Here is a 14,171-nt window from a genome sequence, read left to right as displayed (position 1 = left end):
CACGCGTCGCCAAGACAAAACCCACCAAAGCCGACTGTTATAGGACAAAATGACCTCCTCATCAACTCAGAAGTGAAAGACAACAAGAGTGAAGCAAAGACCATAATTTCAAGCCTTGATTCCACACTAACGCTCCCTGCACACTGCTAACCTGCTTTATAAAGCTTGTTACCAAGCATAGAGGATCGTTAGTCACCCTGCTAACTTAAGTTGTTAGACCAGGGGGAGCATTAGTGAAACTAAGAGATGTTAAGTGGGTCAAGCCAACGAATTTGCTCACAAGTATCTAGATATTTATCCCTAAATTTTCTCAAGAAAAGCAAGGAAACTCCAAAATCAAATTATTTTGGGAAATTCCAATATGAGAATGAAGGCAAATGGGAAAAAGCTTAAAAACAGGGCAGGTTCATGGATTTTGCCCTAATGAACTCTAGGAGGAGCTTGGCAGCCCTAACTCGATTGCTACATAAGCAGTGAGAGGGCCATTGTGAAAGGGGTCAGAGCATTTGAAAGGATAGCCCACTAAGCTGTTGTGAATTGTCATACACTTGAAGAAGTGAGCTGAAAGAGAGAGAGAGAGAGAGAGGAAGAAGGGGCAAGGGAAGGCTGATACAATGGATTGTTATAATCACTCTTCCATTATAAATACATAACTACAATTGTGTTCCCTACTCCATAGTGTTGGTAACATTTTTCATTGAGTTTTTCATTTCGATACTTGTCGAGTTGAGTAGTTTAAGTTGTATACAAGTATATGTTCATTGTGAATTCTTATATTAGTTTTCTAGATTGTATGTTGTGATTGTGTTTGCCTTTCCTTTTTGTAGGAATTGTCTTGGAGCTAGCTTTGGAGGAGTTCTTCTTGGCTGCATTGAGATCTCCAAACAAATATAGAAGGAGATTTGAGGTAAACACTCCTTCCATACTTGGTTAACTTATATTTGATAGATGAACATGTGTATAACTTGGTAGCTTCTATAGCTAATCTTACAGTCTATCGAAGGTCCCGAGAAGGCCTTTGAGGGTAGGTTTCATTCTCCATACACCATGCATTTTACCCCATAGCAGAATTGGCATTGCTGCTGGGGACTATACATCTAGTTCTTGGTTTACTCGGACTCCTCTTAGTTCTTCTCTTTCTTCTAAGAGCTCCCTACTTCTTCAAATCCTTTTCTGATCCACCAACTATCTTGTTACATCCTACTAGTTTGCATTCTCCTCAGAAACTGATCCTAAAGACCCTCTGTTTGAGCATTTTCCCTCACTAACACAGGTTTCCAGGCTAAACAGAGCTTTATAAAGCACTGTGCTTGTGTACAGAGAGCGTTAGTGGAACAACTAACTCTCTGTTTACACTGAAATAGAGTGTTAGTATCCCATTTCCATGATTTCCAGTAGCGTTTGTGGACCAAAGGGTGGGGGGGAATTTTCTCATGGGTTGAAGTAAGATCTACAACTATATTATGTTAGCAAATTTGGTGTCCTGAAAATTCATTTTGAGGAAAATGTTTTAGTTTTTCTCTCTTAAAATACATTTTTTTGAAAGAAAGACTGATAAATTGTATTCATCCTTCTGTTGAAATAGTTTTAAGCTGCTTCATTTTGGTTTTCAGTAGTTGTTAGGAAATATTGGAAAAATAATCTTTTGGTTTTACAAGTGTTGAATGGCTTTAGATGCACAGACGAATCTATGAATATGTAGAATAAGATTTGTTTGCATAATTTTTTATTTTTTATTTTTTATTTTTTATTTTTTATTTTTATTTATTTATTTTTATTTTTTATTTTATTTTTATTTTTTATTTTTTATTTATTTTTTATATTTTATATTTTATATTTTTATTTTATTTTTAATTTTATTTTTAATTTTTAATTTTATTTTTTCCAGAGCATTGTTCTGCATGATTTATTGAGTCAAGAGTCTCACCATATTCATACGTCAACACCCCTACCGAAGACAAATAATAAAGTACACTTAAAATTTACATTAAAATTAATCAGTTACTCTTTTGAGCAAACCAACATTAGCTAGGCTAGGATCTTGGGATAAGCATGTGAGTGATTGCCCAAGGTTAAAAACCAAAACTAGTGTCATTAACGAGTGAAAAATCCTTCTGCACTCATATTACCAGGACCACTCCACTAACAACGGAGCGAAATAAGAGAACATCAGACTGTAATTGAAGGTAGCCCGCCTTCTCTTACAAATCATTTGGGCATTCTGTGTACTGGGGGTCCCTTCGGGGATTTCAAAATTGAGTCGGGGACTCAGGTTTCCTGCCCACACAACATGCTGTCTATGACTATGTCCCCCTGGTAATGTCTGTGATTTGAGGTATCTCTAGTGGCCAAACTTCTAGGTACTTACACAAGGTGACTGGGACAGGCTGTCCTGGTACCTAACACGGATGAATCTACTCTATCTTCAGTTTTTGGGAGGGTGCTCGTCTTCATGAGAGTACTTAGCCCCTCAATCTGAGGTTCGGGCGAAGCTTTAGAGTAACCGTAACCATACCTTTGGCCATCCTTCTCTGTTATTCATTGAGATACTGGGTTTCATCTCCAATGATCGGTGCTTATTAGATGAGGTACTTTCCCTATGTTTGCTGATTGATACATTTAGTGTATTTTTTATTTTTAGGTACCTAAGTGCTATCATTTTTTAGACTTTAAAGAGTATCACATTAAAATTTATTTGATAAAACTTAACGGTTACCGTGGCTACATCTGGCCCTCATCGTCACTCCAGACGATTGTTAGGACTTCTTCCACTCATTATGGAAGATTGACGATCCAAGTTTGCCAAAGGATTTCTTCACAGAAGGATTTCTTCCTCACTTTAACACTTCGCTCACAAATCTGTCGGACCCTATCATGGTTCCCGTGGTACCTGTACTTCCTTCTTCAATAGGTTGAACTTTCCCATCTATCCAGTCGACGACTCATGGGTTGTGGAAATTTAGAGACACTGTTGGTCCTCTACCACTTCCCCAGTTGACAGTCATCACAACACCAGTAATGTGGAATCCCGCTATCCCGTTTGTCTAGTCAATTTAACATCTTAAATTGCTCTACATAAATTATCAATCCGGGTATCGTAAACTGATGAAGTGTGGTGCACCATATGTGCTTAGTTAACCTTTTTCTTACTTCGTTGTTTTATAGTTTATGTTGTTTTTGGGGTTTTTTTCTTGTTGGTTTCCTAAAGTGTTTAATGCAAATGGAAATCCTATTCTAAGGTCTTAAGAATACTTTTGAAGGTCAAGTATGGATGTAGATTTCAAAACAAGGTTTATGTCCCTTATGTTGACTTCCAAAACTTAACACTTCAAAAGATCTCAAAACATGTTATTGATCAAATCAGTACTTGAACAAAAGTGTAAATATGCAGCTACTTAAATCAAACAAAATATGAAATACTGATCATGAAATCATTGTCTCTCCTGCCCATCTAATTACAGAAATAAAATCTAAACTATTGCACTCAAACAAACCAAAAATTGCAGACTAACGAAAGCAAGATCAATTTACTTCACTTATAATTTGATAGCTCGCCAAGTAGCTTTTCCGGGTTAAGCCATGGCTCTGGAGATAACGTCAATAACATGAAGAATTGATATCTAAATTACCTACTTGCAAATGAAAGTAAAATCAAGTTACTTCACTTATAATCTGATAGCTCGCCAAGTAGCTTTTCAGGGTTAAGCCATGGCTTTGGAGATAACGTCAATAACATGAAGAGCCTGATATCTAAATTACCTACTTGCAAATGAAAGTAAAATCAAGTCACTTCACTCATAATCTGATAGCTCGCCAAGTAGCTTTTCGGGGTTAACCCATGGCTCTGGAGATAACGTCAAATGACATGAATAATTTGATATCTAAACTAACTAACAACAACAAATAAATAAGACTGAAATCAAAGCATAATTGAAATTGAAAAGCTTAAGAAAAAGTTCAGCAGAGAGGCAAATCTCATGTCACTATTTGATGCAAAAACATGTAAAGAAAAACTAATCTACAATCAACCGGTTGAACACACTTGCATGAATTAAAATTGAATCAATGGAAACTCTAATCTATCAAACTTGAAAGCAATCAAATGACATAATGAAATCAAAGCAAAATTACAAAATAAAATCTACTCTACCTTACATTCTAATGTGCTCCATGACATCTACTTCACATCTCCTTCCATGTTGAGAACATCAAAGCTTTATTCAAATTCTTCAAAATTACAAAGTACAACAAAGCTCTCCAAAGCTTTCCAAAGCCATCAAGGAAGAACTACAAAGCCAAGCTAAGCTAAGACTAACAAGCTAACAAGCTCTAAACTAACAAATGAAGGAGAGAGATCTCCTATTTATACAAAAAGATGAGAAGCCATCTCATTAATGAGAGTCCATGAATCTCTCCCTCTACCTCTAGAGTCCTAATCAAAATAGGAACTGATAAGACACATGTCTTCTTAGAGTTACAATACAATTAGGAGATGTGACACATATCCTCATGATCTCATGATTCTCTCCACTCAAATTCGAATTTTGCCTTAGAGTGCCACATAAGGGTCTTCTAGAAGCCTCCTTTTGACCTACACATGTCAACAATCTCAACCCACTTGTTAGGTATAAGCATATGCACATTATTTCCTAATTTTTAACCACAAATTCACTTAAAAAGGCTTATAATTAATAAAGTTTGGAAAAACATAAATGTGGCCCAATGATAATGAAATTGGGATGAATGTGGTGACATAGTAGTGAAATGGAGGTGATATAATGGACATAATAGTGAAAGTGTAATGGAAATGAATGACATTTTCAAGACTCAACACCGTTTGTCCCAGGTATGACAAATCACATAACAACCTCTATAAGTGGAACCCAGTAGATGCCAGGTTCCACTCCTATGGTGCCACACTTCATACCTTCGACGAGTGCCACATATAGTGCTCCATATAACACTCAATGTGGCACTGTGGGCGCGGTTCCCATTTACCAACGACACGGTCGGCTGCCAATGTACAGTCCCAACCCCCAGATTCAGATATCTGGGGGGGTTCCCAATATGCACATGCCGGTAGGGAATGTCACAGTTCCCCCTCCATTCTCAGGCATGCATGGACAGTCGCTAATTGACATGAGTGTTCCCTCTGTCAATCAAAGCCAAATGGTTAGTTCTGTGTCGGTCGAGAATCCACAAGGGGTTCCCAACTAATCCATGGGGGCACCCTACTCACAGGTTAAAATGAATCAAGGGGGCACCGCTTACACTAGGGGCAATTTCATACCCCGATATCAAAATCCTCATGGAAATCCACTCTACAACACCATACGCAAAGAAACTGCTACACCACACGACCCATGTACACTATGGGGAACCAAATGATGAGAGGAGCACAGAGCTCCTCAAGTCATCTGTCATCACCATGGTCCAAGTTGGGGGCACCTAACTCTCTACCTTTTTTGGCAACGTTGGATATTCCTGACTTATACAAGCTGACAAATGACCCCATCTACCACAACTTACAATGGCCATCGATCCCGCATAAGATACCAACAGACATTCCCAAGTTCGATGGAAAGCAAAGGGGAGGATCCGGGCACCCATATCACCACCTACCATCTTTGGAGTGTTTCTAACTCCATGGTGGATGATAGTGTCCGGTTATGTCTTTTTCCTCGCACCCTTACTGGCAATGTAGCAAAGTGGTATATTAAGTTACCACGCGCATCAGTAAATACCTTCGATAATTTAGTGATGGAATTCCTGAAGCACTTGCAGCTACCTATCCGCTATGAGACTGGGACAGAGCTCCTCACTTCATTTCGTCGAGATACCGCCACCCACATCTTCAATCATATTCATGAATGGAGACGTAGGCGGAGGTTAGTCAAAGCTCCCCTCCCAGAGTTTCTCTTAATAGACTAGTTCTGTAGGTATTTACTTCCGCAAATCACTAGAGATGTCACTCTAGGTGGTGCGGTCACAGAAGACCAATCCATACGTCGTGCCCAACACTTAGATTTGATATATTCATAGTCTGGCACTCTTTACGACATAATCCCCAATGCCCTGGCAACCCCAATGCTTCCGCTACCACCAAATTGACTGCTCTTCCTACCACTGCGATAAACTCTGTGCAGTCTACACAAAAATATGGTGGTAAGAAAAAGAAGAATAAGAAAAAGACCGCTCCTTCTGAAGAGCAATCACCCAAGCAGCCCAACCCAAAACAGAAGGCCGTTGTGCCTACTGATGATGAAAAGGATACACCTGCCAAATTTCCTTGCAAACTCTATGCTGAAGACCACGTAACCTGGCGTTGTCTGCGTCTTCAAGAATGCACAGAGTACCTTGCCAAAAGGGATACTGGTAAGACCCCTGTTGTCCTTAGGAATCCTTTTCCCACTCAGCAGCAGCAAAATCTTATTGCAAACCAACAGCAACCCACGCCAGGGGGCAATGATGGTTCACAACATCCTTCAGTTGGTGAAGGATCTTCTACCATTTTTACATTTGAAACGGTAGAACTTGCCACAAGAGTCAAATCTTATGGAGCTCCTATCGCTCCTGCAACAGAACCATCCTCAGGTCAAAACCCATCGCCGCCTAACATATCGAAAGGCCGGTTGAGGACTTTGTAATTCGACCCCTAGAAGGGGCAGTTCAATGCACAATGCACAATACATCTATACGTGCCGCCCAACGCTACAACATCGTAGAGGATTTGGCGCAAGCGCCGTTGGCTATGTCGGTGCTCGAAGTATTACAAACATGCCCCACCCAACGTAAAGCTTTGCTTTTGGCTATTGGAGGTCTTGACCCTACGGATTCCATGCTTGCTATTTTCGACATGGACAAGTGTAAACCTCCCCTTTCCCACCAGCTTGCATTTTAGGTGCATATCACATTGAAAGGTAAAGGTATACACAAAACTGTCATCGATGAATGTGCTTCTACTTGCGTCATGTCAACTTCATGTTGGCTCGCTCTGGGTTCCCCAACCCTATCCCCACCGTCAAACTCCTTTAAAGCTTTCGACGACCACACCTTTATCCAAAAAGGATACCTAACCAGTTTTCCCATCACTTTGGCTGGGAAAACCGTAACGGTGGATGTATAAGTCGTAGACAGAAAACTCGACTATAATCTCTTGCTGGGTCGTAGTTGGACATATGCCATGATGGCCATCATATCTACTGTCTTTCGCATCATCCAATTTCCATTGGATGGAAAGGTTATTACAATAGATCATTTGTCTTTCTGCACCCCTGATTATTCACCATTACTAAGTGGCTCCATACCCCAAGTAGGAGGTGGAACTGATAGTTATGTTAGTTTAGATACCGGTCTACTGAAGGCTTCTTCCCTCATGGGTTGTTTTCCTCTTTGGCTGCCAAAGGTTTCACAGATGGTCAATATGCTTTCATCTATTCCTCTTGAAAATACCGATCCATGGATCCTACCAGCTCCTTCAGACATTGACACATATGGAGAAAGAATGCCGCTGTCACCCGCTGAATTGGCCTGCGAAGCCATTCAAATTACATCCGAATCTCCAGTCACTTTGGTTTCAACCAACGATACCACTGCCCCTCCCATAACCGCTCCTTCTTTCAATCCACTCAATCAAGTCCTAAATATGGATGAAGCTATTAGAGAGATCACGAGTTTAGAAGAGCGACCTTGGGAGGATTCGCATCATCATGTTTTGATATCTGATTCAGACATTATGCCTTTTCAAATCTTGTCACCTGACACACATGAAATCATTTCCTCACTGTATACGACTATCCAACTTTTGGACTCGGAAAGAAACAGGGGCAATATTTCACAAACATTGCTCCCGATATTTCTATCATGACAGGGATCGTGGAAAACATACAGAGTGGAGCCAATCACAATCCTGAGAAAATTGTGAGCTTCACCTACTCGTTTAGGGACTTCCGTGATGTTTTTCCTTGGTCTTATGAGGAAATGCATGGCATAGACCCTTCTAATGTCAAGCATGAGATCGAGAAAGATCGAGCGTTCTTTTATGTTATTTTTCTTGCTCGTGAATCCGAAAAACCTCGAGTCTTCTTCTTTGGGCTTGTTAAACTACTACAAAGACGAATAGAGCACTTTTAGGGATATTTTATTGCTCTTTAAAAAATATAAAAATCTCCGAGTTTTCATTGTTGTGCTAGGTAAATTTGTACGACGATGGTCAGAGAACTTTTTGTGATATTTTATTGCTCTTTAAAAAATATAAACATCTCCGAGTTTTCATCGTTACGCTCGTTAAATACATGCAACGATGCTCTGAGAAACTCTTTTTTGATCTTTTTCCAGCTCATAAACTGAAAAAGACCAAAGGAGCATTCTTTTTAGGCGCTTTTTTCTCGCTCTTTAAACTGAAAAAATCCCGAGCTATGTCTTGCTGCTCGTTAAAATTGCTAAAGATGACCCAAGCATTCTTTTAGGTACTTTTTCTTGCTCGTCAAAAACTGAAAAATCCCGAGTTTTTTGTTACTGGGCTTGTTAAAAATATATGGCAGTAGCAAGAGCACTTTCTTTTTGGGGACCGTTTCTCGCTCTTAAATCAAAAAATCCCCGAGTTTTTCCCCTCCTTCGAGCTTGTAAAACTATGAAGAAGGGATGAGCCATTCTTTTCCCTCATTTTCTCGCTCACTAAACAGAAAAAGATACCTTGAGTTTTCTTCATTTGACTCAATTTTTTTTTGATGAAGGTATTGAGTTTATCGTCGCGTGACTCATTAAAAATTCACGATGAAAAATGAGTTTAGTCTGTCGCCTCATACTCGTAACAAAATGAGGTCGACATCTATTGAAAATAGGTTTCTCTTTATCCGGGTTCAATAAATAAAAATACGGAAAAGTAGCCGATCTGGGTATAATATTAACCTTTTGTCGCACCCAGTTAACAACTATGACCAAGGGACCACCATGGAGTCTCTCTTTACGATCTTTCCAGACTCTCTAAATATGAAAAGGCCACTGAGTTGTCTAGTCTGGACTCTTTAAATTACACAGACAAGATATAGAGTCATTCTTTTTACGATACTTTTCGGACTCTTAAAACATGAAAAAATCGGCAAGTTTTCCTGTTTGGACTCATTAAACTAATCAGATAGAGCAAAGGGTTGTTCTTTTTGCGATCCTTTTTAGACTCTTTAAACATGAAAAGATCGATGAGTTTACCCGTCTAGACTCATTAAATTAATTAGACGGGGAAAGTGGACAATACAACTGTATTCCATATTTGAAAGCGTGGTTTGGCAACAATCGTTCCCTTGAACATGGCACTCCCTCAGATAAACCTTCATTTTGATGGCCTCTCAATATGAACCCTACCAACCTATGAGTTTGAGCCTATATACCTTGATGAAATTGCATCTTCGTATCCTAGCACTCTGTAGTGTTCATGAGTCTAGTGCTGTCTAGTTAAAACCGTTGTCGTGCCTTCTATTGTTCAAGGGTTCCCATTTGTTTCCTCTATCAACCAATCATACATATCCTTTCATCATGCCCTCCGTTGTTTAGACCCAAATGCTCAAAATATTCCTCAAAAAACAAAATCATTCTTGTCTTGTTTCATGTCGACTGATGTAGGACACGTCATTGCCTACCTTTCGATAGGTTTCTTCCTATCGACTTCAACACTCTATCTAGGAAGACAACCCACAAACACATTCAGGGCCTTGGTACTTGCAGACATTAGTGGCAGGTTGCCTTGTGTTTGATCACGAGTTTTCATTATTGGCTCCTGGTTAAGCGATTCTATGAGTGTTCGATGACAAAAAAATCTTTCACACTCCCTAGTTTGCACTGTGCATCTTGGAGACCATCACCATGATTGGTGGCCTTCCTCGCATCTGTTAACGGTCTCCATTATTCACTGGTAATCAGATGATTTCATGCATGTTCGACGTCAACACACCTTATCACATGTACCGATCCATGCTGTTCGGTGAAGCGGAAATCAAGACCTTGGGTAGAGGCTTGCATCATTCAACCTTGTTTCCTCTTCCAAACTGCAGATATTGTTCTTTGGAAATAGCTATTTCAGGATGATCTATTATGACACTGGATCCACTTTGTGCTTATCGGCGGCCAGCATTGTTATATCTCAGAAGAGAAAATTACTCTGACATAGCTACTGAGCATGGGAATGCCCGACTCAGGACATGATTTTAGCAGTTTATATATATGTATATGTGTTGTATCAGGTTTTCCTTGCCGTCCGAAACTTCTATCTCTCTACAAAATTTTGAAAGAAAATTACATTTTTAGTAAAGTATTTCGGCCATCATCTCTACCTCTGATCTCACACTTTAGGGGGCATCTATTATAGGACAAAATGACCTCCTCATCAACTCAGAGGTGAAAGACAGCATGACTGAAGCAAAGACCACAATTGCAGGCCTTGATTCCACACTAACGCTCCCTGCACACTGCTAACCTACTTTATAAAGCTTGTTATCAAGCATAGAGGAGCGTTAGTCACCCTGCTAACTCAAGTTGTTAGACTAGGGGGAGCATTAGTGAAACTAAGAGATGTTCAGTGGGTCAAGCCAACGAATCTGCTCACAAGTATCTAGATATATATCCCTAAATTTGCTCAAGAAAAGCAAGGAAACTCCAAAAATCAAATTATTTGGGGAAATTCCAATCTGAGAATGAAGGAAAATGGGAAAAAGCTTGAAAACAGGGCAGGTTCATGGCTTTTGCCCTAAAGAACTCTAGGAGGAGCTTTGCAGACCTAACTCGACTGCTACATAAGCAGTGAGAGGGCCATTGTGAAAGGGGTCAGAGCATTTGAAATGATAGCCCACTAAGCTGTTGTGAATTGTCATACACTTGAAGAAGTGAGGTGAAAGAGAGAGAGAGAGAGAGGAAGAAGGGGCAAGGGAAGGCTAACACAAAGGATGGTTGTAATCACTCTTCCATTATAAATACATAACTGCAGTTGTGTTCCCTACTCCATAGTGTCAGTAACATTTTTCATTGAGTTGTTCATTTCGATACTTGTCAAGTTGAGTAGTTTAAGTTGTATACAAGTATATGTTCATTGTGCATTCTTATATTAGTTTTCTAGATTGTATGTTGTGATTGTGTTTGCCTTTCCTTTGTGCAGGAATTGTCTTGGAGCCGTCTTTGGAGGAGGTCCTCTTGGCTGCATTGAGATCTCCAAACAAATCTAGAAGGAGATTTGAGGTAAACACTCTTTCCATACTTGGTTAACTTATATTTGATAGATGAACATGTGTATAACTTGGTAGCTTCTGCAGATAATCTTACAGTCTGTCGAAGGTCCTGGGAAGGCCTTTGAGGGTAGTTTTCATTCTCCATACACCGTGCATTTTACCCCATAGCATTGAATTCCTAGGAGAAAGGCAAGGCTATAAACCTAGAAGCAGAAGAGGAGGATATCGAAGACATCCCCATGGGCGATGAGGATGTGGGAGTGGAAATACATGAGGTTGAAGCCTAGGGTGCAGAACCTATTACATGTTTGCCATAATATGTCCCTTCACACAAGCCTAAGTCCAAGGTCCCAAAGGACATTGATGAAAGTAATACTCCCCTACAAACCCCTCTACTACCAGATGACATCACTTTTGATTGTCCGTGTTTGGCACAGGTGCCGATTTTGAAGCTCGAAGACTGGGACTTGGCGGACCATGAGAATTTCTGACACCCGGTGACCGAAAAGTTGATATGCTGCATCATAGACACTAATATGGGGATGACTACATTGGAGCCACGAAAGTGGCTCAGAGGAGTAGAGAAGGTAGGATTACTCAACTTACCCTGGGTGCCACACTATAACCGCACCCCCGTAATAGTTTTGGTCATCAAGTAGATGATGTGCTTGAAGCATGATGGGTGTCTGTGGATGGAGGAGCTGATACCCATCACCGATATGTTGATTCACCACATAACACACCTACCGTATACAGGTGAAAATCCAGCTATGATCTTTGGCGGCAAGGGTGGCGAACTGGCGCTTGCAGAATCAATGAAAGAGAAGTTCAAACTGGTGAAGAAGCCGCACGGGTACGCTATTTATAGCATCTACGACCTCGCTGTGAATGTGGCAACACAGATCCTTGTAGGGAAGGTGATACGGAAGTGCCACGCTAATGAGGTACCGATGCCTGTCGTCGCGCTCGCATAGTAGTGCGCGGAAGGAGTCCAGTTTAACTAGTCAGAATACCTTCGCAGAGAGTTTCCGTCGAACTACCGCGAAGCGTAAGAGCAAAGAAAGATGTTCCACTACGTGTGGCTCTTGCTATCGATTGTGCTCGTAGTGTGGGAGCTACCATAGGAGAGAAAATTCCCCTTAGTCGCGCCAGACCTTCCTGAAGTAGCAAAGTATGCTTTGTTGTGGGCGACCAAGGACACGGAGTGCGTTCAAGACAGCAAGATCTTATGGATTTTGCTGGAAATGAATATCAGGATGGATATCAATTGCAAGCCGTGATTTTCGCCCACGTTATATGCTAACCTATAGAGATATGTCAAGTTTAAGGCTGATTTCCATCGGATTTCAATCACGACGGGGAAGGAACCTGCGTAGAAGTGGTACGATTTGCCGTACCTAGCCACAGATGATGCCATCGATGCGGTGCTGGATAAATGTACGACGGAGTGGTGCACCTCCACGGATTTGGCAGTGGGTGGAAGCAAGTCTGCCACAAAAAATAAGAAGGAAGAGGCTAAGTTGAAGATGGCACAGCTGGTCGAAGAAAGGAAGAAGGAGGCCGCTGAGAAGGACCAGGCAGAACAAACAGGAAAGGAGGCAGAAAAAAACAGGTGGTGTAGAGCGGGGCTCAGACAAAGGCGCGTGGTCTCCTTCACCTGAGACCGAAGAGGACACAGATCAGCACAGTGTGGACCCTCAGGAGATGTCCAGCTGCAATAAACACCCAAGAGAGCTAGAAAAGGGAGTGTCCAGACAGAAATCCAAGGTGACCAAGACCTCCCTGGACCCTATCACACTAACGGAGGGTGACTTATATGACATCGGTGACACAGTCCGAGATGTCACTGCAGAGGCCATGTAGCAATTTGAAAAGCAACAACAGATCATCCTAGGGGCCATTGAGACTGGACCGCAGGAGTTGCAACCGCGCATCGTAAGTTGGTACGGTGTCTACCAGCTTGGCTATCGGTACATCAGAGGCTGCCAATATGCTGCACACAAAGGCTTCCAGTGCGCTAGTGCTGCCGGATGGAGCACTAACAACAGAAAATGAGGCTGATAGGCCCATTGTCAGCACCTTGAAGGGAGTGCGATTGAACTTGCCAGCACTCCCACGTGAAGCACTCCACCTCTTGTAGGATGGAGTCATTGCAAAGCTGAGGGCCCGTGAGCACCGTACCCTCCAGGTGATCAGTGAACAAAAAATAAACAATGAGGAGAAGGCCTTATAGAGGAAAGCTGCCATTGCCGCCAAGGCCAAGGCGACCAGCCAGAATAAGAAGATCCTACAGGTTGTGGAGGAGGCATGCAAAATGGTCCCAGAATTGGCCATTCCGGAGGAGGAGCCAATCGAGGTCTGAATCCGCAAATTGGCCACAAGGGTGCGTGACACTCAGAAAGAGATCGTACAGGATTAGTTGGAGCTAAACCTGCAGATTACAGAGCTCCAGTTGAGGGATCAACCTTCAACACCACCAGAGGTAAAGGAACAATGGGTGACCGTTGTCACAGAAGCAGTTGTGGCAGTGGAGAATGCAGTAGCAGACTGTACATAGTTTTTGGAACAATAGATCGAGGTCCTGACCAGCTTACAGGAGGACCCAAACATCCAGAGGCTAGATATGGAAGCGCACAAACTCCAATAGCGCTATGATGAAGTTAAGCGCACAACGTGAACCGTCGCGTTGAAACATAGGTTAGCCAAGCTGTAGGAAGCCAAGCAGCTGAAGGAACAGGTGGACATAGCGCTGCATAATTAAGCAATGCTGAAGGTGCGACTAAAACCCTAGCTGGAGGAATCTTACACAGTCACAGGAAACATTGAATTCAAGCTTGCAACTTTGCAAGTGACGCAACAATAGCTTCAGGTTAACAATGCAAGGGAAGTAATCGAGAAAACAGTTGAATATGCGAAGCAGGCAGTAGCTTAGTGCACAACCGAAGTTGCGGTCATTAG

Source organism: Pinus tabuliformis, chromosome 6, assembly GCF_031772625.1.
Source record: "Pinus tabuliformis cultivar Carrire ecotype Pingquan chromosome 6, CPIR1, whole genome shotgun sequence".
NCBI lineage: Eukaryota > Viridiplantae > Streptophyta > Pinopsida > Pinales > Pinaceae > Pinus > Pinus tabuliformis.
Note: the sequence above shows the minus strand (reverse complement) of the source record.